This window comes from Macaca fascicularis, chromosome 2 (genome assembly GCF_037993035.2).
Source record: "Macaca fascicularis isolate 582-1 chromosome 2, T2T-MFA8v1.1".
Classification (NCBI taxonomy): domain Eukaryota; kingdom Metazoa; phylum Chordata; class Mammalia; order Primates; family Cercopithecidae; genus Macaca; species Macaca fascicularis.
Genome location: NC_088376.1, coordinates 91,878,981 through 91,904,984, shown reverse-complemented (window position 1 = coordinate 91,904,984; position 26,004 = coordinate 91,878,981).

Here is a 26,004-nt window from a genome sequence, read left to right as displayed (position 1 = left end):
TAAGGACACTTGAGAAAAACTTATTAGTAAAATATTTTTAAACTATTGTGGTGTAGAGCTGGGGAGGAAAACAAGTATATAACTAGATCTTTCCCCATATTTCTACTACAGAATGAAAGCCTTAATCTGATTAAAAGGCAACAAGCACCCTTCTCTTAGGACATTGTTAAACACTGTTAGATATAAATTCTAAATTTCTCTTCAAATAATCAATATATCAATATGTCCAATTCTTTGCCTTCTACTTTTAAACTTAAACTTAACTCCCTCATAAAGCAACCTTTTTCGATTACCTGTACCACCCTGATTCATTCCAATTACCTGCTCCACCCTGACTCATTCTGATTACCTGCACCACCCTGACTCATTCCGATTACCTGCTCCACCCTGACTCATTCTGATTACCTGCTCCACCCTGACTCATTCCGATTTTCTGCTCTGCCATAACCATTTTTCCCACCAAACCATTCACCCTGTCACTCGCTTTAAATTAGCCAATTGGAATTAGTTTAGCCTGTGCAGTCTAATCCTAGCCAACAGGGGAACGACACAGCAGCAGGGACCACATGCATCAGGAATAAGAACCCCTTCCCCTCCCTTGTCAAAGTGTGTGCTCACCATTGCTCCATCTGTAAGGGCGCACCCTTCTATAGAAGTACCTTGCCTTGCTGAGAATTTGTGGCACCAAAACTTTATTTATAACAACACTCATTGCAGCTGGGGAAAGGGAATGGAAGAGAAAAACCTGTTTCTGGAGTAGGACGGGATAATGTCCCAAACTCACAAATACTGCCAGAGGAGAGACAAGAGAATTGAGAAGTCATACCCCCAAGACTTAGGGACATCATGCAATACTAAAACTGAGGGTTATTCAGATAAACAGAGACTATACCCTCTCACAGCCATCGCTGCCCAATGTCAGCTAAACAAGCTTAGAAAAATGAGTAATAGCAGAGAAATACTGCAAGAGGAACAAAAGGGCATGCAAAGTTATCCTCTCTGAAGCAAACTACAAGGGGAAGACTTAAAACCTAGACTCAATAAGACATTTCTCTGGTAATCCAGTCCACACCCTGACACAAAGTAATGTTGACCTTTGAACAGTGTGGGAGATAGAGGCATTAACCCCCTCCCCCCATGCAATTGAATACCTGCATATAACTTTTGACTCCCCAGAAACTTAACAACTAATAGCTTACTGTTAATAAGAAACCTTACCAATAACAAAGTCAATTAATACATATTTTATGTATGACACTGTATTCCTGCAATGAAGCCACAGAAAAGAAAATGTTATTAAGAAAATCATAAGGAACTGTAAAGATATTTATTATGTATTAAATGGAAGTGGGTCTTCATGTTGTAGGAGTTATTAAGAAATTATTTTAGGCAGATAGAAAAATGGGTCCTTAGGAAATTTTCATTTTTAAAACTGCTTCATGAAGTTTCTTGTAAAGCCCCGGCTCTTATAGCCAGCCTGGCAAGCTTTGATATGCAAACGAAAGCCATTAGAAACTGGGTCCACCCAAGATGGTGATTCCCAGGGCCTTCTTGCCCTTGTCCCACATGTTCCTGGCAACATGGCTGCCCCCACATATCCCCACGTGTGTAGAACATCATGGCGCCCTGCACTTGCTTTTTTTTGTTATTGTTGTGGGGGATGAGTTTGCTCTGTTGCCAGGCTGGAGTGCAGTAGCACCATCTTGACTCACTGCAACTGCCGCCTCCTGGGTTCAAGTGAGTCTCCTGCCTCAGTCTCCCAAGTAGCTGGGACTACAGGCGCATGCCACCATGCCCAGCTAATTTTTGTATTTTTAGTAGAGACGGGGTTTCACCATGTTGGCCAGGATGGTCTCAATCTCTTGACCTCTTAATCTGCCCACCTCGGCCTCCCAAGCATTTGCACATTAAAAGGCTGCGGTGGGAGGGCCAGCTTTTTCACAGGCTGTGCTAATGACATGCCTAGTCAAACCAATCCCCTAAGCCCTATACAAATCAGACACTGCCTCCTCCAGCCTCTGTATATATACCTGGCTGGTATCTCTGGCAGATGGAGACTTCCTCTTTTGGCTTTGTCTCTGTACAGGGGAGCTTCTTCCTTCTTTCTTCTCCCTTCTATCTTGCCTATTAAATTCTCCACTCCTTAAAACCATTCCACATGTTTCTGTGTCATTTTATCTAACCCAGCATGAGGACCAAGAACCTGGTGTTCCTCCACTCATTGGAGCCATATCACTCATCAATGTCTTCATCCTTGTCTTATCACATTGACCAGGCTGAGGAAGAAAAGGAAGAGGAGGGGTTGGTCTTGCTCTCTCAGGGGCAGATGCAGAAAAGGTGGAGAAAGTGAAAAGGGAAGCAGAAGAGGCAGGCGTACTTGGTGTCGCTTTAAGGAAATACATCGTAATTTCTGTCTTAATTTTTGCTTTTTTATTTCTCTAAAAATGTTTCTATATGAAACCAATCCTTCTTCACCATTTGCTTTAGTTTCAGCACCCATATTACAGAAGGGTCAATATCTTTAAAAAAAGAAATCAAAGGCAGTCCTTAATAATTGAAACCCTTCTTCCAGATTGACTAATGTTGAATATTTTTTCTGGCACTGCTTCTTCTGTGTCTTCTTTCTCATCACCTGGCACTGGTTTGGAAGCATTCACCTCCATCAAGCTTTCTTCTGTTAATTCCTCTGGTGTAGTGTCTATTAGCTCTTAAATTTTTCCATATCTTGAAACACTTCACCTCCACAAACCTTTTCTTTCCATATCCACAATCTCTTTCATGATTTTCTTGATTGGATCTGCTGTAACTTCTGTGAAGTCATGCACCATATTTGGACACAACTTTCTGCAGCAGGAATTTATTGTGTGGGGAACAATGGCTTTTATGGCTTTTTCTATGACAGCAATGGCATTTTCAAGGTGCAATCCTTCCAGACTTTCATGATGTTCTCTATATCAGAGTTCTCTTCCATAGCATTGACAGTCGTTTCCAAAGAGTACCATATACAATGAGTCTTAAAGATTCATATAAACCCCTGATTTAGAGGCTGAGTTAGAGATGTTGTGTTTGAGGGCAAGTAGACAACTTCAGCATCTTTGGTGTTGAACTCATGGGGTTCTGGGTGACAAGGGTATTGTCCAATATCAAAAGAACTTTAAAAGCCAGTCCCTTACTAGCAAGATACTTCCTGACTTCAGGGACAAAGCATCAATAAAACCAATTCAGGAAAAAAGGCTCTCATTTTTCAGGCCTTCTTGTTATACTACCAAAAGACTGGCAGCTGGTATTTATCTTTTTCCTTTAAGGTTCATGGGTTAGCAGCTTTATACATAAGGGTAGTCTTGATTATAAACCTGACTGCATTTTCACAAAACAGTAGAGTCAGTCTATTCCTTTCTGCCATAAATCCAGGTGCTTGCTTCTCTTCTTTGATAATAAATGTCCTTTATGGCTTTTTTTTTTTTTTTTTTTCCAGAATAGGGAACTTTCATCTGCATTAAAAACCTGCTCAGGCAGACATTCTTTCTCCTTAATGACTTTCTTAATGATGTCTGGGAACTCATTTGCTCCTTCTTCAGCAGAAACTTCTTCTCTTGTTATCTTGACATTTTCTAAAATTATCGAACCATCCTTTGCTGGCATTAAATTTTCCAGCCTTAAATCCTTCAACTTCCTTTCCCTTAAGTTGTCATTTAATGACTTCACTTTTTCTCAAATGATATTATTCTATAGGTATACGTTTATTATGGCACTCCTGCACTGCACTCACGTAAAAGCTGCATTTTCAATACAAAATAAAAAGTTTACAAACAGTGCATAGTCGTCAAGCCTCTTGGCATAGCTGTAGAGATGGCTTCATGAATTTTATCTTCTTTTCTTTTTTTTAAATAACATTCGTTGTACTGGATTCACTTATCTTGAAATGGTAGGCAACTGCAGCTGCAGACATCAATCTATGGTATATCATGCAGTTCAACTTTTTCTCATAATGTCATGAGATTTTTCTGTTTGTCAAGAGCACTTCTAGCATCACCAGTGCTGCTTTGTATGGGTCCCATAATGTTATTCAAGGTTTACAACATTGTGCTAAACTTGATGAAAAATATGTGAAAAGCATGAGAGGTCACTTTTTACTGGAATATGCTGTTTCCTGGAGAAATGGACTGCTCACAAGGAGATGATTAGCATCACATGACATTTTAAGCAAATACAATACAAGCTCATCACAATGGAAACAGGAGATGGCTACAAAATTATTACAGTTGTAGAGTAGGTATTACAATTAATTTAATGTAATTATGATTTAATACTGTATTTTTACATTTGTTTACATTTCACTCAAGTGCAAATAGCACCATATATGTTTTGTTTTTGTGTGCATATGTTTTGATAGGTTTTAACATTTTAAAACAAATTTGTGCATATCTTATGGTAGTCAGTGATAAAATAAATGAGTTTCTACATATGTATTATGCACTTATGACATACCTAAATTTTCCTTAATTTTTAAAATCTTTCTAGACTATCCAGTTTAATGTTTTTCCAAATTGTCACAAATCTCCAAATAATTTTCCAATATATTTATTGAAAAAAAGACTGCATATAAGTGAACTCACACAGTCCAAACCCATGTTTCTTCAAAGGTCAAATCTATATAGGAAATTTGAAGCCTATGGTGCATTGGAGATAGCCATACATAACAACAAAAATATCTCTAGCAAAGTCTAGCAAACCCCTACTTGAATAACTACAATTAAGCCCTAGAAGAAAAAAGAAATGCCAATTTTCAGATATAAGAACCTTTTACTGCAATCTCTATCAACCTACACAAGATGTTTAGCTTTCAAAAGAATTGTGAAGTATACAAAACAACAACAACAAAAATATAGATTTGGCAAAAACAAAGAAATCACTAGCACCAACCTGAAATATAACACAGATGTTAGAATTATCTAACAGAGAATTTTAAATAATTGTGAGGAATATATGAAATAAATTTCTGGAAAAGATAGATAATATGAAAGATGAGAGAGGTAATTTCAGCCAGGGAATAGAAATAATCTTTAAAAATCAATGACAATGCTAGAAATGAACATTTAAACCAAGAATAAGAATCTTATTTTGATGAGTTTATCAGTAGACTCAACACTAGCTAAAGAAAAAAGTCAGACTTGAAGATAGATCAATAGAAATTGACTAAACTGAAACATAAAGAGAAAAAAAGGAGTCACAAAAGCAGAAGAGAATACATCCAAGAACTGGGCAAAAAAATGTCAGCCATTCTAATATATGCAAAACTGGAACTTGAGAAGGAGAATAGAGAGAAATGAGCAGAAGAAATAGTTGAAATAATGTCTGAAAAATTTTCACAATTAATGACAGACAACAAATCAATAATTCAAACAGCTTAGAGAATACCAAATAGGATGAATACAAAATATTAACTAGTCAACTAATTTAAACCACTAAAACACAACAAATATCATATTTTTAACTGCTGAAAATTAAAAGCAAAGAGAAGATCTTCAAAGCAACCATAGATGAAAGAAATAAGTGGGGGGGGGGGGGACAGAAAAAGAGCAAGACAATAAGCAAGAGTTATTTAGCTTAGGATTGATAGAAACAAAGGTAAGAATTACAGCAGACTTCTCATGAAAACCATGCAAGCCAAAAGACAGTGGAATGACATATTTCATATGCTGAAAGAAATAAACTGTCAAACCAGAATTCTATACCTACTGAATATCTCTTTCAAAAATAAAGAAGAAATAAAGATGTTATCAGACAAACAAAAACTAATGAGCATTACCAACAGAGCTATTCTACAAGAAAAATGTTAAAGAAATTTCTTCAAGCAGGAAGAATATACTATCAGACTGAAACATGGATATACACATGGAAATAAGGACCACTAGAAGTGGAGTCAATGAAGATTTTTAATTGCTCTAAAAGATAACTGACTTTAAGCAAAAATTGAAGGAATTTAATATGTGTTTATAGCATAGGTAAAAGTTAAAGGTACGGCAATAATAACACAAAGTGGAGGAGGGAATAATAGCAGATATACTGTTGTAGGTTCTTATAATTACAACTTAAAGTGGTACTAGTATTATTTGAAGATAGGCTCTGATTAATTAAAGATGTATATTGTTACCCTTAGAGCAATTACTAAAGAAAATTAAAGGTACAAATAGTAAGTCATAGAGTAGATGAGATGGTGTATTAGTTTGTTTTCATTCTGCTAACAAAGATATAACAAAGACTGGGTCATTTATAAGGGAAAGAGGTTTAATTGACTCACAGTTCAGCATAGCTGGAAAGGCCTCAGGAAACTTACAATCATGGCAGAAGTGGAAGCAAACACATCCTTCTTCACCTTATGGCAGAAAGGAGAAGAATGAGCAAATGTGGGGAAGGCCCATTATTAAACCATCAGATCTCATGAGAACTCACTCACTATCATGAGACCAGCAGCATGAGGGTAACTGCCCCCATGATTCAATTATCTCCACTCGATCCCTCCCACAACGTTTGGGGATTATGGGAACTACAATTCAAGATGAGTTTTGGGTGGGGGACACAGTCAAACCGTATCAGTGATATCATAAAAGATACTCAATTATTACATGAGAAGGCAGAAAAGAGGAAAGAAGAAGCGAAGAACTAATGGAATACAAGAAAACAGCAAAATGTTATATTTTTTATTAACTACAGCATTAATCTCATTAAATGTGAGTGATCTAAATACACCAGTTAAAAGATAGAAATTTTCAATACTTAATAACTATATATTGTATATATAAAAGTTACCAAGAGCGCAGAAAGTGTTCAGCCACAGTGATAAGTACACAAGGTTATACATATGTAATTAGCTTGATTTGGACATTCCACAGTGTTTACTTATGTCAAAACATCATTTTGCATATCATAAATATATATTATTTTGTCAATTAAAAAAATTTTAGAAGGCAGATTTTCAGATATAATTTAAAAAGCAAGCCCCAATTACAATACTGCCTATATAAGAAAGCTGTTTAAAGTTCAAATACAATAGACAAGTTAAAATAAAAGGATGAGATGAGATATATCAACCACTAACCAAAAGAAAACTTGAGTAGTTAGACTAAATTAAAACAAACTAGATTTCAGAACAAAAGACATGATTATTACCAGAGATAAAGAACCAAGAAAAGGGTCAATTTTCCAAGCAAATATAGCAGTTCTAAATGTGGATGGAAAAAAAAAAAAAAAAAAAAACCACACACACACACACACAAACAGAAAAGAAAACAGGCAACTTGGCCAGGCACAGTGGCTCACACCTGTAATCCCAGCACTTTAGGAGACTGAGGCGGGCAGATCACCTCAGGTCAGCAGTTCAAGACCAGCCTGGCCAACATGGTGAAACCCCATCTCTACTAAACATACAAAAAATTAGCAGGGCACAGTGGTTGGTTTCTGTAATCCCAGCTACTCAGGAGGCTGAGGCAGGAGAATTGTTTGAACCTGGGAGATGGAGGTTACAGTGAGCCAAGATCACACCACTGCACTCCAGCTTGGGTGACAGAGCAAGACTCCATCTCAAAACACAAGCAAAAGCAAAACAAAACAGGCACTTCAAAATGCATCAGGCAAAAATTAATGAAAGTAAAAAGACAAATAGACATCCACAGTTACAGTTGGAGACTTAAACAGCTCTCTCAGTAATCAACAGAAAATTGTCAAGGGTAAAGAAGACCTAAGTAATACTATTAACCAAATGGATTTAATTGACATCTGCAGAACTACTAATACCAAAAGTAGCAGAATGCATTTATTTTCAAATTTAAATGGATCATTCACTAATACAGTCCATACTCTGGGACATAAAACAAGGTTTAACAATTTTAACAGAATAGAAATCACACAAAGTATGCTCTAAGACCATAAAGGAAATAAACCAAAAATCAGTAACAGAAAGAAATCTGGAAACCACTCCCCACCTTCTGCCAAGTATTTGGAAATTTAACAACACACTTCTAAACAACCCATGAGTAAAAAAGTATTTCTCAATGAAATTCTTAATAGAAGTTTAAAAATATTTTGAGCTGAATGCAAATGAAAATGCAACATAACAAATTTGTGGTATGCAACTAAATCAGTGCTTAGATGCTGTTAGAAGAAGAAGAAAGTGTAAATGAATGATTTATGCTTCCACATAAGCAATAGAAAAAGAAGAGCAAATGAAATCCAAAGCAAGCAAAAGGATTGAAATAAAGAACAAAGCAGAAGTAAGTGAAATTAAGAATAGAGTAACAATAGTGAAAAATCAATAAAATCCATAGCTGATCTTTTGGAAAAATCAGTAAAATTGATAAATACTGACCAAAATGTTAAACGAGAAAAAAATGATACAAATTACCAATATCAGGAACAAAAGAGAGAATATGACTAAAGACCCCGTAGCTAAAACCATAAAAACCCTAGAAGAAAACCTAGGCAATACCACTCGGGACATAGGCATGGGCAAGGACTTCATGTCTAAAATATCAAAAGCAATGGCAACAAAAGCCAAAATTGACAAATGGGATCTAATTAAACTAAAGAGCTTCTGCACAGCAAAAGAAACTACCATCAGAGTGAACAGGCCGAGTGGGAGAAAATTTTTGCTATCTACCCATCTGACAAAGGGCTAATATCCAAAATCTACAAAGAACTTAAATAAATTTACAAGAAAAAATCAAACAACCCCATCAAAAAGTGGGCAAAGGATATGAACAGACAGTTCTCAAAAGAAGACATTTATGCAGCCAACAGACACATGAAAAAATGCTCATCATCACTGGCCATCAGAGAAATGCAAATCAAAGCCACAGTGAGATACCATCTCACACCAGTTAGAATGGTGATAATTAAAAAGCCAGGAAACAACAGGTACTGGAGAGGATGTGGAGAAATAGGAACACTTTTACACTGTTGGTGGGACTGTAAACTAGTTCAACCACTGTGGAAGACAGTGCAGTGATTCCTCAAGGATCTAGAACTAGAAATACCATTTGACCCAGCCATCCCATTACTGGGTATACACCCAAAGGATTATAAATCATGCTGCTATAAAGACACATGCACACGTATGTTTATTGTGGCACTATTCACAATAGCAAAGACTTGGAACCAATCCAAATGTCCATCAGTGATAGACTGGATTAAGAAAATGTGGCACATATATACCATGGAATACTATGCAGCCATAAAAAGGGATGAGTTCATGTCCTTTGTAGGGACATGGATGAATCTGGAAACCATCATTCTGAGCAAACTATTGCAAGGACAGAAAACCAAACACCACATGTTCTCACTCATAGGTGGGAATTGAACAATGAGATCACTTGGACACAGGGTGGGGAACATCACACACCGGGGCCTGTCATGGGGTGGCGGGAAGGGGGAGGGATAGCATTAGGAGATATACCTAATGTAAATGACGAGTTAATGGGAGCAGCACACCAACACTGCACATGTATACATATGTAACAAACCTGCATGTTGTGCACATGTACCCTAGAACTTAAAGTATAACAACAAAAAAAAAAGGTAAAAGAAAGACCCTGTGGCCATTAAGAAAAATCAGTAAGAGAATACTTACACCCATAAATTCAACAACTTAGATTAAATGGACCTAGTTTTTGAAAGAATCTAACTATCAATACTCATTCAAGAAGAAACAGATAACCTCACTAATGCTACATCTATTAAAACATTTTAATTAATAGTTTAAAACCATGGAGGAAAGAAAACTGCAACCCAGTTGGTTGTACTGTTAAATTCTATCATTTAAGGAAAATATTTAAGAAAGTAAAATAATTCTACATCATATCTTCCAAAGAATAAAAATGGAGGGAACATTTTCCAACATATTTTGTGAGGCCAGCATTGGGAATATTAGTAACTCCTACTTCATAGTTAAGTCCAGAAGCTAAATTGAGCAATTCATATAAATGAATTTTTAGAGTTCCTACCCCATGTTTCCTGGTTCTTGATAAGAACTGTCCATAGCTCATGCCAATAATCTTCGCACTTTAGGAGGCTGAGGTGGGCAGATCACTTGAGGTCAGGAGTTTGAGACCAGTCTATCCAACATGGTGAAATCTCCTACTAAAAATACAAAAATTAGCTGGGCATTGTGGTGTGCGCCTGTAGTCCCAGCTACTTTGGAGACTGAAGCACAAGAATCACTTGAACCCAGGAGGCAGAGTTGCAGTGAGCTGAGATTGCACCACTGCACTCCAGCCTGGGTGAGAGAATGAGACTATGCTGCAAAAAAATAAAAAATAAAACCTCTCCGTGGCCAACAGTTACCAACTAATAAGAAGAGAAAGACAAACCAAATAGAAGATAGGCAAAATATTGAATAAACAATTCACAGAAGAAATATAAATGGTTAACATGAGCGTTAACATTATAAATAATCAAGGCAATGCATATTAAAATAATAATAAAATAATTTTCACCTATTAGATAAGCAAAAATGTAGATGATAAATAGTATACAGAGTTGGCAAGTTCTTCATAACCATGCAAGGATTATAAATTGGTGCAATATTTTTGAAGGGAAATAGTAGTTTTGATCAATATTTTAAATTTACATATTCTAATATTCAATAATTGTTTCTAAGCATTTATTTGATACATGTTAAAGGATGCTTACTGCTATATCATTTTAATAGTAAACTATTAAAAACAAAATACAATCATCAATAGAGAAATTCTTAAATTATCAGTTGTTTATACTATGGAATACTATGCAACAGTTGAAAATAATAAATTAGATATATATGTAGTGTCATGGAAATCTTATATTGGTAAGGGAAAAAATTACAGAAAAATATGTATACTATGATCCCATTCCTGTCACAAATTACTAACAAACAAACCATATATGTGCATATATATATACATGGTTAGTTTCTGCGTGATAGTAAAGGGAGGCTTTCCCTACATACGTTATTTTTTCCAAAAATGTGTTCCTATATTGTACCTATAATTACATTTTATTTTTAGAATAGATGGAATGCAAGCACTTATGTGCTTTTAGAAGTAAAATTTTTAAATAAGGGAACAGAAGGTTCAGAGGCTCAGAAAACTCAGAGTGTGCATTTTGGAACTGAGAAATGCTGAAAGAAAGAAGGCTTCAGTAAAATTCTGCAGTGAGAAGTCTGTCCATGGTCTTTCCTCATCTCAATATAAAAGAGGCTCCCCAAGGCTTTGGTGGACTTCCTTTTCCTGTGTGTGTGTGTTTTTTTCTCCCTCACTCCCTGATTGCCCCAGAACACTAGATTAAGAATGAGATAGGCCTCTGTTCAGATCTAGATTTGCAAGAAAAAAATGAAAGAGGAAAATAATTTTTTAAAAAGAATGAGATAGGCCTAGGAGGGGATTCTTCCAAAACAATGAAAATCTCCCATAATTCTTCCTGATCCGAATTCCTGCCCTTCCTCCACCAAGCTCTACTTGGCTTGGCAGTGCGGTGGTCTTTGACATGGCAGCCATACCATGCTGTGGGGGAGAGTGTGGGGTCCTTGATGTGGCAGCCACACCACGCTGTGGGGTAAGTTTGGGGTCCTTGACATGGCAGCCCCATCACGCTGTGCGGGAGAGTGCTGCAGCTTGACACAACTGCTGTTTCTCATCATGTATAAAAAGTAGCTGGTCATTGAATTTCCCCATGGAGGCTCTAAATTCACCGTGTGATTTCTGAAGGCTTCTCGTCTATTTTGGTGTGGTTTCCTGTAAACGATTCTTTATCAGAAGCAGTGAAGGTCAGACAGATATCATTATTTAGGATGAATAGTTCTTATCAAGAGCCAGGAACCATGGGCTAGGAACTGTAAAAACGCATTTACATGCATTGCTCAATTTAGTCTCTGGATTTCATGAGGTAAGAGCTGTGAATGTCACCATTTTACAGATGAGGAAACTGTAGCTTAGAAGTGTAGAGTAATTATCCAAGTTCACTTGGTTAGTGAGTAGCAGGAATTAGGACTTAAACCTGAATTCAAACCCAATCAGTCTAATTGCCTGAAAACTTAGCTACCACACAAGAACAAGTGCGGGCTGAACAAGAAAAAAACTGTTCCTTGACAAAACGGAACCTATACCTTAGAACTTTTTAAGACAAGCTGTTTACTTAATTCTGGGGATATTTGTATGACAAGAGTTACGTGAAATAGCAGGGTAAGTCCTAACGTGGTATACCTTTCTCCCAACAGCATGGAGGGACTGGATTGATTTTATCCTCTAAAAACCTGACAGCAAGACAATGTCATCATTGCTTTTTTACAGATAACATCAGCCAGCAGTTTTCAAACCAACTTTGAGCATCTCCATTTAGGTTTCATTACCCTGGAAAATGTCCCTCTTATATCCATCAATGAAAATAAGCTGTTCTTGAAGGAGTCCTCAGAAAAGTCTATGCCAAAAAAATGGACCTCAGAGTATATTCAGATTTGAAACACCTCACAGCTGGGAATAGATAACTTTTCCTATCATCAACAAGAAAGCTATAAGCACAGGGACTGGTATGCACCTTTCCAGGATCCTACCAGGAAAACACATTCCTTTACATTCACTCCAGGCTGGAGATCTGAGAGGAGCAAAGAAGTGCTTTGCCAGAGCCCAGTGCAAGGAAGCATTTGGGTCCGTTGCCCAGACATCCTCTCTCTGCACCTTCATCCACATAAAACACAGATTTAATGAGAAGAAGCTGGAATAAATGAGAAGTCTCCAAATTTTAATGACTTAGTACTTTTACTTCAGAACCCATAAACAACTCCTACCATCTGGCCTCATTTTATTTTTTATCACACCGGAGAAAATCTCGGCCTACTACATGATTTAAAAAAAAAAAAATCAGAATCAAATTCCTGTTTTCTCTCAACCCTCACTTCCAGCTCTGAGCACAGAGTTTTGCAAAGCAAATCTCCGCTATTATTCTTATGGAGAAAGAATTCTGGCAAGGATGAAAAAGAACCCAGAGTAAGACAAGCACAAAAGGTGTTTTGTTTCTTTCAATCAGTGTAATTTATACAGCTGTGTATGAGAGCAAAGCTGTTTCACTGAAACATATCTAAACCCCAGTAGGGACTTTCAGGCCTTGGCGCCATTTCCCTCAGAGCTATTCTCAGATTACCTTACCTCAGCCTACCTTTAGTGTCTCCAGTCAAAACACCAAAAAATATGTAAATAAAAACTTAAAGAGAACTCTGAATAAAGAGCTCTGAATTAATTAGAAAACAAAGACAGTTATTCTGTATTATTTTCAGAAACTACCTCACTTTAAAAACTTTTCTTGTTAAATAAATGAGTGGTATACAGTAATGAGTTTAATAAAAGCAAACTGGCTCAAGCTTTATAAAGTTCAGCCCTCTGTTCATAGTTCTGACACACATTGGGATTTTCAGATGGGGCCAACTCTTACCCAGGAGTGAATTTGCCACATAATTTCATATTCTTCAGGAGAAAGAAGCAAATGGATGAGTCGAATCTGTTGAATGAGTGAATGAAGAGGTCTAGGATGTCCTTCCATCATTACTGCTTGTGTTCAAATTGAATAGCATATGGCAACAAGATTTGATCTGTGGATCATAGCTCCTTTTTACCCCCTTCTTTTAAGTTATCAATGAATCCGTTTATTATCTCTAAACCAATTCAATCATGTATTACAGAGGTAGTTTTCTTGACTCCCCAACTCTCTATGCCTTAACCTCCATAAAAAGGGTCTACTTAGCAAGGTAAAACAGCTGAAACTTACTGAGTACTGTGATGGGCCATGCAGAGAGTTAAGGACTCTCCGTGTATTAACTCATTGAATCCCCACAATGGCCTTACTATATGCTTATTATTGTTTTATACATGAGGAATCTGAACTTCAGAAATGTTTAATTTACACAGCCATAAAGTGGCAATGCATGAGTTTAAAAGCACATGTCTGCTTTTTGAAATTGTACTGTTACTTATGATACATTGCATTAGAAGGGGCACAGGCTTCGGAGCTACCCAGATCCTAGACTCTATGCCCAGTTTGGTTATTTACTGGCTGGGTGACATCAGGAAAATCGCTTCACTGCTCTAAGGTTCAGATTCCTCAAATGTAAATAGGTATAAGAAGGCTGTCTGATAGGGTTACCAGGAGGTTTAGAAACATTTTAGCACAAACTCTGCTTCATAAGAGATTCTCAATACATTAAGGCTATTGTCTTAGTTTTTATTAGTAACATCAAAGAGTCCACTAATTAAGAACCCACTCCATTCCAGCAGCTCCCTGACCATTTGGAAGATATGATGTAATAGTTTTCTTCTCAGGCCTGGCTTTTTAAAGCCAATGAATTTTTGAAGAACATTTTGATGCTAAATAGGTCAAATTACATTTCTATTAATATCTTTTCAAAAGAAAAAATATCCATCACGTGTATTTCCCGCTTACATTCTTAAGGGCTAGAATTAAAAGCTGCCATATCAGCAGAGATTGAATTATGCTAGAATGTTTTCTCCTAGAACTTTGAAGACTGCACTGTTCTTTTGGAATTCCATTTCCCTTCCCTTTTGAGAGCTCGAAGGCAATTGTGTCAGCTGCTGCAGGGCTGCAGAAATGTTTTTCATTTCTATCCTGTACATGAAAATTAAATTTAATTATTCCCCAACATGTCAAAGGCAGTCATCAAGTTAGGCTGGTTTATGCTAAGCAGAAACTGCGAATAAGATTTAATTTGGAAATACTTGTTTCCGCAAATCTTCCTGAACTCTGAGGAAGAATTACTATTTGTGGAAATACATATGGGAAACCTGCTGTGCTGACTGAGAAATGTCATTTGAGGTGGAAAAGCTGTGAAACGCACTGCGCTTAATTCCACCACATAGTAAATCCTTCACTGAAAAGTTATGGAAGAGGAAGCTTTGTCCCTAGGAACCAGCCTCCAGGAAGCGATGATTACATTAAAAGAGACAACAGGGGTTTACAGAACATATCAAGTTTATCAAATTTGATAGGATCCTCTCAGAATTAAAAAAAAAATGCTGAAATGCTGACAGGCAAAAATAGTCATCATGTGTATTTGGGCTCTTTTGAAAATGTTGAGTATATCACCAGAGGAAGCCATATACTCAGGGTTTAATAAAATCTGTAGCTGTAGGAAGAAAGAAAGGGGACAGGGGAGCAGGAGATATTCTGGTGTTGAGCCCACACAGACTTTGCTGTTAAGTGTCTCTGAATTCAATTCTTAGTTCCACTGTTTACTATGTATCCTTGAGGAAGTTACTTACCCTTTATAAGCCACAGTTTTCTCTTCTGTAAAATGAAAAACTAACATCAGCATTGTTGGATAGTCATAAGAAAGAAACCAAGTAAAGTATGTAAGCATCCCATAGGTCAGAGGTCAATGCACGGGGGCTCTCATGCTTGTTGCTTTGGCTGTTGCGTTGTCGGCAGAGTGAATGGAAGCCATAAGCAAGCAACATCTAGGAGTGATTTCAATGAAGATAAATGTGATTCTGATACTACAAGCAGAGAATGTCTGTGAGGTGAGGTTTGGCATCAGTTTTGAACACATAAAGCCATATATACTTTCCTTTTTTTTTTTTTTTGAGACGGAGTCTCGCTCTGTCACCAGGCTGAAGTGCTGTGGTGCGACCTCTGCTCACTGCAACCTCTGCCTCCCTGGTTCAAGCAGTTCTCCTGCCTCAGCCTCCTGAGTATTTGGGATTATAGGCACATGCCACCACGCCCAGCTAATTTTTGTATTTTTGGTAGAGAAGGGGTTTCACCATATTGGCCAGGATGGTCTCGATCTCCTGACTTCGTGATCTGCTCGCCTCGGCCTCCCAAAGTGCTGGGATTACAGGTATGAGCCACTGCGCCTGGCCCACATATACATTTTAAGACTAACAAACTGGACGCACATTCCTTTGGTCTTCAAGATGAAAGGTATTATCCGTAGTTAGGTAAAGCAGGTCTTTAAAATCATCCAAATACTTTTGAATCAGGAGAAGAACTATAGTGTATTTAAGCCATTCTCTTTAAAATATTTAGAAAACATGGAGGAATTGTATATAGAATCCAGGGGAATTGTGTGACTTGGGAAGTTAGAGTTCACATTTAATGAACAGATACTAGGACAAGGGAATTTGGCTTTTCTAAACATTTCTGTGGCTGTGATAAGAACTATCAATAGCATACGTTTCTTGATAATAATGAGAAAGAATCCTTTGTATCAGTTATTTGCTTTACCACAAGCAAACGTGTTCTCTTGTCCTATATCTTATTGGAGCCCCACATCCCTGTGGGGTAGACAAATCCAGGCATATTATCCTCAACTTACAGATGAGAAAAACAAAGCCCAGAGAGGTAGAAAGGTTTGCCCAAGCTCACACAGCTTTAAGTGAGGAAGCACAAAATAGGTAAAAGTTCTTCTGATTCTCAGCCCAGCGTTCTCAACATTATACCACATAGCCTCTTGTTTCTAAATTTTTAAAAAGTTACACTACAATTTGTTTTTTTGTGTGTGTGTGACTCTCAATCTATAGTAAAACGAAATTTTAAATAGCAATTTGAACAAATATCCTATCCCTCCAATACATCGTTTGGTGACTTTCTAATAAGATAGATTTTCTCATGAACAACATGCCAAAGTCTTTATACCTAAAGTAATTACATACCATATCAATCACGCTCTCTCACTTTTTGCTGATACCACTCCCATTTTACACAACTTTGCAGGGACTGAAAATAGAGTAAGTCATGTCACAAGACTGAAGATAAAATTATGATGTGCCAAAAGGAGGTAGCAGGTTATAAATGGGTGTTATTTATTCACATCTAAGGACCGTATCTGCAGACGACTCTAGGAATTCTGATGCCAATTTCTTGAGGCTATGTAGTAGCAACAGTATCTGGATTTGTGTAGTTTGTGTTCCTGACTGCTGACTTGTAACAGGAGGATTAAAAACACATGCACACACACATATGCGTACAAATAATCACATATGATTACAATTAGTTTTGGTGGCTGACAAACCAAAGTGCCTGCCAACCCTCTAAAGAAAGAGTAGCAACTAATTACAAATATATAAATGAGTGGTAATATGGTTATTATTGTTAAGAGAAGTTCATACTGGTAAAATGACCCTTACAATTAAAAGTTGGGTAACTCTATATCTTATACTTAGAAGATCTTGTTCATATACACTTAATACTTAAAATTTTAATTCATTTTCTGTCTTCCATAGCTCTTAAATTGGACCATTTTATGAACTTCAGTGAAAATAAAAAGCAAAGAACACTCTTTAATTGTTTCTTTTTCTTTCTTTCTCTTGCTGTATCATTTCACACAATAGTAAATTCTCAAAATTATTATTCATTGACTTCTCTGCATGTCTATGTGCCATTTTAAATCCTTATATAATTCACTCACATACATTATAGAGCCTAAATTCACATGACAGAGCTAAAAAAAAAAAACTTTAAAGACCACCCAATTAAGCCTTGGCCCAACCCCCTCATTTTAGAAGTATGAAAACTTAGACTCAAGGTGTCAGGTGACTTTCCCGAAATCACACAATTGGCCAGTCAGAGTTGACACTAGAACTTAACTTTCAATCCTTAGCTAAGGCATTTTATATAAATGAAGTGATGCCATAAGTGTGGATGTCAGTATTTTATTTTTTATTAATTAAAATGAGCAACAAATGCAAAAGATCATAATTCGTCTCTCAATATAAGTTGGAAGAGTTCCTTTTAGGAAATAATGACTTGTCTTGCATATCATTCAGCAACTGAGCATTTATGTGACGGGTAAAGGCCAAATCTCACCCAGATGTATAACATATAAGCAGCTCAGTATTTCATTTTGAGGTGGTTTGCTAGGGCCTACCATTACAAGGCTACCTCTCCTCTCTGGATAAACCAAAATGTGGCTCTTATGATTAAAAAATGAGATAGAGAGAATTTTGCTTTCTTTATTATTGGTCACATATCATGTAAGCACTATCCGGATATTTTCCACAATGATTGTAACTCTCTCCTCAATTCCTGTCTGATAGTCCAAACCGCATGATCCTGGAAAACATACAGCTGGTGTTATAAAAGAAACATGCATAGGAGATGGCCGGCAACCTCCAGACAAGCCCCTAAGAGAAAAACTGGGACAGTTCCAGGTAAAAGAGGAGGTAATGTTGATTTCTTTTATACCTTCACTGGGGCAGAAATTGTGGTCCAGATCCCAGGTCCAATAATATTCATTTTTACCTTATTTGTGATGTAAAAGGATGCATTTCCCTGTGGTTTATTTGCATATACACATGCATATATATGTCTATCACAACAAGGAGCAAGCAGGATTTCTAAACAAAGAGGTTTTAAGCAGAGGTCTGTGACTGTTACGCATTATCCTTTCCCATTGCAGATTTGCAGTCTTTCTTTTTCAAAGGGGTACCTTGGCTGGCAGTACTTTGATTCAGGTAGTAAATCATGGCCACAGTCTTCTATCCATCTTCTTCCTATGAGAAGCAAAAAAAAAAAAGAAAGAAAGAAAGAAAAAAAAAGAAAGAAAAGAAAATCATTGTCTAGGAGCTCTTGCTATTCTATTTTTGCTATGCTATTAACAGGAATAATAACACATGTCCATATAGTGCTTGGCAAATTTAAGCTTGCATTTTTTTTAACCCTTGCCATCCTTTTCTTTGAGCTTTTTGTTTGCTCATTATTTACTGAATTATTTCTTAATACGTTCTAGGCACTTTTCAAGGCATATTAAGATGAAGACAGAGGGCCTCCATCTTTAAGCATCTCACTGTCTTATAATGGTGACAGGCTGGTAAACAAATATTTTTCTTTGTGTGTCTAGTGTAAACAATCCAAACTCCAAAAGGCCTGCAACCTCAGCCCCTCTCACATTACTCTGTGTTACATTCCACTTCTGGTCAATTGAAGTATTTATCTTGTTTTAAAGCAGGGGTGTCTTTTAAACGTTGTCTTTATGAATTATCTATGCTGATGTGCAGTTAGAGCAGTGCAGTGCTTCTCAGCAGAAACTTGAAACTCAAACTAATTGGGATAACACATCCTAATATTTGCTATGGTTTTAAATATTTTATAAGAATGGGAATTAGCTGTTAACTTAAAATTACAAACCAAAAACATGAGACGTAAAAGCATTTTGTAAACAAAATTATTTTAAATTGTTCATTAGAAAAAAATGTCATACAAAAAAGTAACAAAATGAGTTCTCATATTTAGTCCACGCAACTACAAGTTATAACCAGTCCGCTGTTGTTGTTTAATCTATACCCCCCCCAAAATGCTTTTTTTCTTCTTTTAATAGAAAGGAGATACTGGAGCATTTTAAAGCAAATTCCGTGCATTATATTATTTTTCCCATAAAGGCTTCATACCTATGAAAAAGGGATTTTTCTTAAAACACACACAAAATACCATTATCACAGCCAATACAATTAACAAACAATTGTTTAATATAATCTAATGACTTGTCTGTGTCTAATTTGCCATAGTTCTCCCAAGAACTATATTTTTCCTGTTGATAAGGGCCACGCATTACAATGATTGATTGCTCTTTTAATGATTATTAGTGTGTTCTCCCCGTTTTTTTCCAATATCATTTATTTCGGGGAACAACTAAAACTTCCCACATTCTGAATTTTGCTTATTGTTCTTTTTGTGTAAATTAGCATACTCTCCTGTCTCTGTTTTTTCTTTGAATTAGTAGTTATACTTGCAGGCTTAATTAGATAAAGTCTTTTTTCAGGAATATTTTATAAGAAGTGCTGCATAATTTCTATGGCTTTACATTATGTGCACATAATATCTGGTCTACTTTTGGTGATATTAAGATTAATTAGGGGGCTCAGATGGCCAACTAGGATCTGTCCATTATAATTTTCCATTAACCATTCACTTAATGGTTTTAGCAGCCACTGTTGATTGTAACCTAGATCCATTATTCCATTGGTATTGCAAAATTGCAATTTTCTAATTCTGTCATTTATCTTACATATATTAGCTAGGATAATTTTATTAAAGAATAATATTCCTTCAATAGCTATTTGGTTACCCTGAATACAGTTTCTACAGGAAAAGGAAAATAAATTACCTTTACCTTTTTGATCAGTTTTCAGAGTAATGAGTTAGTGCCTTATTTTGCTCTTCTGCTGAGTTTTCATGGTGCTTTAAAATATAACAATATTAATTTTCATCTCCATGTAGCACTTCTTTATTTTACATGGTTGCTTTTCTATGGTATCCCAAACCGATTGGAAAAAAGTACATTCTCTTACATCTTAAATCTCCTTGAATCCAAAAATTATGAATCTCCTAAATATTCTTCTGCTTTGTGTGTAAGTCACTAAGGAAAAGAAATTATGCTAGGTTTTTCAACCAATGGAAATTTAATATACAACATGGGTTACAAAAACGATAGTAGGCTAAATAATTTTTTTAAAGGAGGATATTATTAGTAACTCAGGAAGCCACTACCCACTTAAGCTGAAGGACAAATGGGGAAAGAGTATATAGTGCCCACAATAACTTCATTACTAAGGCTACGGGAGCATCTGCTACCACCATTATCACCGCTGCTGCTACCTCCACAGCCTGGAGCTCACATTTCCACTGATGCGGCAGGATCTCAAATACTTCTAATACAGCTGCTGCTGGAACCAGAGCACCTGAGCACTATGTTGATGTGGATGATAGAGTACTCACTTTGCACTGCTGCTGAAACTACATCTGAAGAACCCAGGAGCCTGCATTTTTCCTGTGCAGTCGTCACTGCTGGAGAAGCCACCAAAAACCTAAAATAGGAAGAAAAATTACTTCTCTCTTCCTCATGCCTTTCAGTCTAATTTCCTACAGAGCTTTTCATTGATAGACCCTAACCAGAAGTACCTTGCTAGTAAGGGAGTCTGTGAAAGGTAGCTTTCAGACTTCCATTTCCCTGTAATATATAGCAAAGCTTGACAGGGCAAGATGAAGCTAAGAGAAGTCAGGTAAATGGCCACATATACTACTTTCATTATTGCAGAGGGAGTCAACTCCTGTACATCTTCCTGTAAGTCTTCACGGTTTCTCAAGCCACAGAGATTTTCATAAGTTCTATGATTTTCCTTGTTTACAAATCCATAAGGAGGAAGTTTTGTGTCTCACCATAGTGATCCTGAAGTCAAATTGGAGTTAAATTTAATTCAGAAATTCCAAAGAGAGCTTTGCTTTCAGATCAATGGCATAACATTTAAAAACACAAATATTGACATCTGACCATTTTGGAGATCAAACTATCTGGGCAATAAAATGAACCAAAGTCATGGCCTTTACTAGGAGCTTCATATTTGTAAGATAACATGGACAGCATCCCTGAGGAAAGGCCCCTCACTGTACTGAAACTCTGGTAAGTGACAGTTTTTGTCTAGATCCAGGTTGGGGCCTTTCCAGGTACTTTTATTGCAGCCAATCTATAAACATGAGGGGAAGCCACTAAAGAATCTCTCAGATTGTCCTTGCTCTCCATATACAGGTCAGAAAACTTTTGTCTCTTAGATAGCTGTGCCATATAGATGGGGCTTTTTCCTATTTGGCTACCAAGAACAAGACCATAGATCTCCCATCTTTCCCCATCGGTCTAATCAATATTTTACCTTCTAGATGTTTTTCAAATGCCTGGTAAATAGTGATACTTAGCCTTGGTTTCTGAGGCAGCTAAAAAAATTCATTTATGTACTTTTTTTTATCTTTTAAATAGGAATTTAAGAGGATAAAAAGAAGGTGAGGTCTGTGCTTATCGAATAACATTGCTGAAAAACATACTTATTCTAAAATTCTTTCAGCACTCCCCTTAACACGTTTTATCAATCATAAACTCATAAAATCTATTTTAAAATGTGGCCATATATTTGGAGGATTAATGCTTATTTTTTATTTTACATTTCATTTATTTGTTGACAAGGTAGCACTTTCATATGGTTAAAAACAAAAATATAAAAATGGTCACGTGTGAAAAACCTCCTTTCCATTCATGTTCTCTAGCCACTATAGAACGTTCCCTATATTCAGTTCTCGTGTATTTTTCTAAATATATTTCATGTATGATGGGGTATCCATATATCTCATATTTCATGTATGATGGGGTATGCATATATCCTGTCTTGCACCTTGCTTTTATCACTTAAGGATATATTGGAATTATATATATAGAGAGAGTCATCTGACCATTTTGGAGATCAAACTATCTGGGCAAAAAAATGAACTGAAGTCATGGCCTTTACTGAGAGCTTCATATCTGTCAGATAACATGGACAGCATTTGTTAAAATACACAAGAACTGAATATAGGGAAAGGAACTGAGTGGCCAGAGAACATGGATGGGAAGGAGGCTTTTCACTCTTGACCATTTTATATTTTGTATTTTTAATCATATGAAAGTGCTACAATAGATAGATGATGATAGATAGATAGATAGATAGATAGATAGATAGATAGATAGATAGATAACTCCACATCAATTTCCTCATGTATAGGATACATTCCTACAAGTGGAATTGTTGGATCAAAGGATATATGTCATTTGTAATTTTAATGGATATTGCCAAGCTGTCCTCCATAGGATGATTTACACTCCCACCATCAATGTAATGAGAGTATGTTTCCCCACATTCTCACCATCACAGTGCATCATCCAAATTTTGTTCTTTGCTAAGTGAAAAATCTGTCATATAATATAAATGTAATATAAATACCATATAAATGATGAAAAACACTTTAATGTAAAGCATTATTTATATTTCCTTTTTTGTGACCTCCTAATTCATATTCTTTGTTTATTCCAATTGGGTTAGTGTCTTTCTTTTTCTAAATAATTTGTGGAAGTGCTTTATATTTTAGGAAAACTGGCTCTTTATTTGTTACTTTAGTTGCAGATATCTTCCTATTATATATTTTGTCATTCGTCTTAGTATGTGTTCAATCTTTGCAATTTAAAACGCAGATGAAAGTAAATTTATCAATCTTTATCTTTATGGCTTTTGAGTTTTATGTCATAGTTAGAAAGGCCTTCCCCAATCCTGGATTATTTGATCCTTCTCCTCTCCTTAAACATTTAAATTTTTTTAAAAATTTTCTTCAACTTTCATTTTAAGTTCAGGGGTACTTGTCCAGGATGTGCAGGTTTGTTACATAGGTAAATGTGTGCCATGGTGGTTTCCTGCACAGATCATCCCACCACCTAGGTATTAAGCCCAGAATCCATACTATTCTTCCTGATGCTTCCTGTCGGGACCCCTTCTGACCGGCCCCAGTGTGAGTTGTTTCTCTCCTCATGTGTCCATGTGTTCTCATCATTTGGCTCCAACTTATATGTGAGAACAGGTAGTGTTTGGTTGTCTGTCCTTTCATTAGTTTGCTGAGGATAATGACTTCCAGTTCCATCCATGTCCCTGCAAAGGACATGATCTCATTCCTTTTTATGGCTTCATAGTATTCCATGGTATATATGTACCACTTTTTCTTTATCCAGTCTATCATTGGTGGGCATTTATGTTGATTCCATGTCTTTACTATTGTGAATAGTGCTGCAATGAACATGTGCATGCATGAATCTTTATAATAGAATGATTTCTATTCCTTTGGGTATATACCTAGTAATGGGATTACTGGGTCAAATGGTGTTTCTACCTCTAGGTGTTTGAGGAATCGCCATACTATCTTTCACAGTGGTTGAACGAATTTACACTTCTACCATCAGTGTGAAAGCATTCCTTTTTCTCTGCAACCTCACCAGAATCTATTGTTTTTGACTTTTTAATAATAGCCATTCTGACTAGTATGTGATGGTATCTCATTGTGATTTTGATTTGCATTTCTCTAACAATCAGTGATGTTGAGCTTTTTTTCATATGCTTGTTGGCTGCATGTATGTCTTCTTTTGAGAAGTGTCTGTTTATGTACTTTGCCCACTTTTTAATGGGATTGTTTGTTTTCTTCTTGTAAGTTCATTTAAGTTCCTTGAAGACTCCGGATATTAGGCCTTTCTCAGATAAAAAGATCAGAAAAATGATCTCCCATTATGTAAATTGTCTGTTCATTCTGATGATAGTTTCTTTTACTGTGCAGAAGCTCTTTAGTTTAATTAGATCCCATTTGTCAATTTTTGCTTTTGTTTCAATTGCTTTTGGCATTTTCATCATGAAATCTTTGCCCATGCCTATGTCCTGAACAGTATTGCCTAGATTTTCTTCTAGAGTTTTTATAGTTTGGAGTTTTACATTTAAGTCTTTAATTCATCTTGAGTTAATTTATGTCTTTAATCCATCTTGAGTTGATTTTAGTATATAGTGTAAAAAACTAGCCAAGCGTGGTGGCGGGCACCTGTAGTCCCAGCTACTTGGAGGCCGAGGTGGGAGAATGGCGTGAACCTGGGAGGCGGAGCTTGCAGTGAGCGGAGATCGCGCCACTGCACTCCAGCCTGGGTGACAGAGTGAGACTCCGTCTCAAAAAAAAAAAAAAAAAAAAAAAAAGAAGGGATCCAGTTTCAATTTTCTGCATATAGCTAGCCAGTTCTCCCAGCACCATTTATTAAATAGGGAATCTTTTCTTCATTGCTTGTTTTTGTCAGGTTTGCCCTAGAGTAGGTGATTGTAGATGTGCAGTCTTATTTCTGAGTTCTCTATTCTGTTTCATTGGTCTATGTGTCTGTTCTGGTACCAGTACCATGCTGTTTTGATTACTGTAGCCTTGTAGTATAGTTTGAAGTCAGGCAGTGTGATGCTTCCAGCTTTGTTCTTTTCTGCTTAGGACTGTCTTGGCTATACAGGCTCTTTTTTGGTTCCATATGAATTTTAAAATAGTTTTTTTTTTCTAACTCTGTGAAGAATGGCAATAGTAGTTTGATAGGAATAGCATTAAATCTATAAATTACTTTGGGCAGTATGGCCATTTTCACAATACTGATTCTTCCCATCCATGAGCATGAAATGTTTTTCCATTTGTGTCCTCTCTGATTTCTTTGAGCAGTGGTTTGTAGTTCTCCTTGAAGAGGTTATTCACATCCCTTGTTAGCTGTATTTCTAGGTATTTTATTCTTTTTGTAGCAATTGTGACTGGAGGGAGTTCATTCATGATTTGGCTTTCTGCTTGCAAGTTGTAGGAATGCTAACAATGTTTGCACACTGATTTTGCATCCTGAGGCTTTGCTGAAGTTACGTATCAGCTTAAGAAGCTTTAGGGCTGAGACAAGGGGGTTTTCTAGATATAGGATCATGTCATCTGCAAACAAAGATAATTTGACTTCCTCTCTTCCTATTCGAATACCCTTTCTTGCTCTCTCTTACCTGATTGCCCTGGCCAGAACTTCCAATACTATGTTGAATAGGAGTGGTGAGAGAGGGCATCGCTTGTCTTGTGCCAGGTTTCAAGGGGAATAGTTTCAGCTTTTGCCCATTCAGTATGATATTGGCTGTGGGTTTGTCGTAGATGATTCTTATTGTTTTGAGGCGTGTTCCCTCAATACCTAGTTTGTTGAGAGTTGTTAACATGAAGGGATGTTGAACTTTATCAACGGCCTTTTCTACATCTGTTGAGATAATTACGTGGATTTTGTCTTTAGTTCTCCTGGATGATATCCTGAAGTATGTTTTCCAACTTGGTTCCATTCTCCCCATCTTGTTCAGGTACCCCAATCAATTGTAGGTTTGGTCTCTTTATATAATTCCATATTTTTCTAAGTTTTTCTTCATTCCTTTTTATTCTTTTTTCTCTATTCTTATCTGCCTGTCTTATTTCAGAAAGATATTCTTCAAACTCTAAGATTATTTCCTTCATTTGGTCTATTCTGCTATTGATACTTATGATTGCATTGTGAGGTTTTCATGTTGTGTTTTTCAGCTCCATCAGGTTGGTTATTTTCCTTTCTAAACTGGCTATTCTGGCTATCAGCTCCTGTACTGCCTTATCATGATTCTTAGCTTCTTT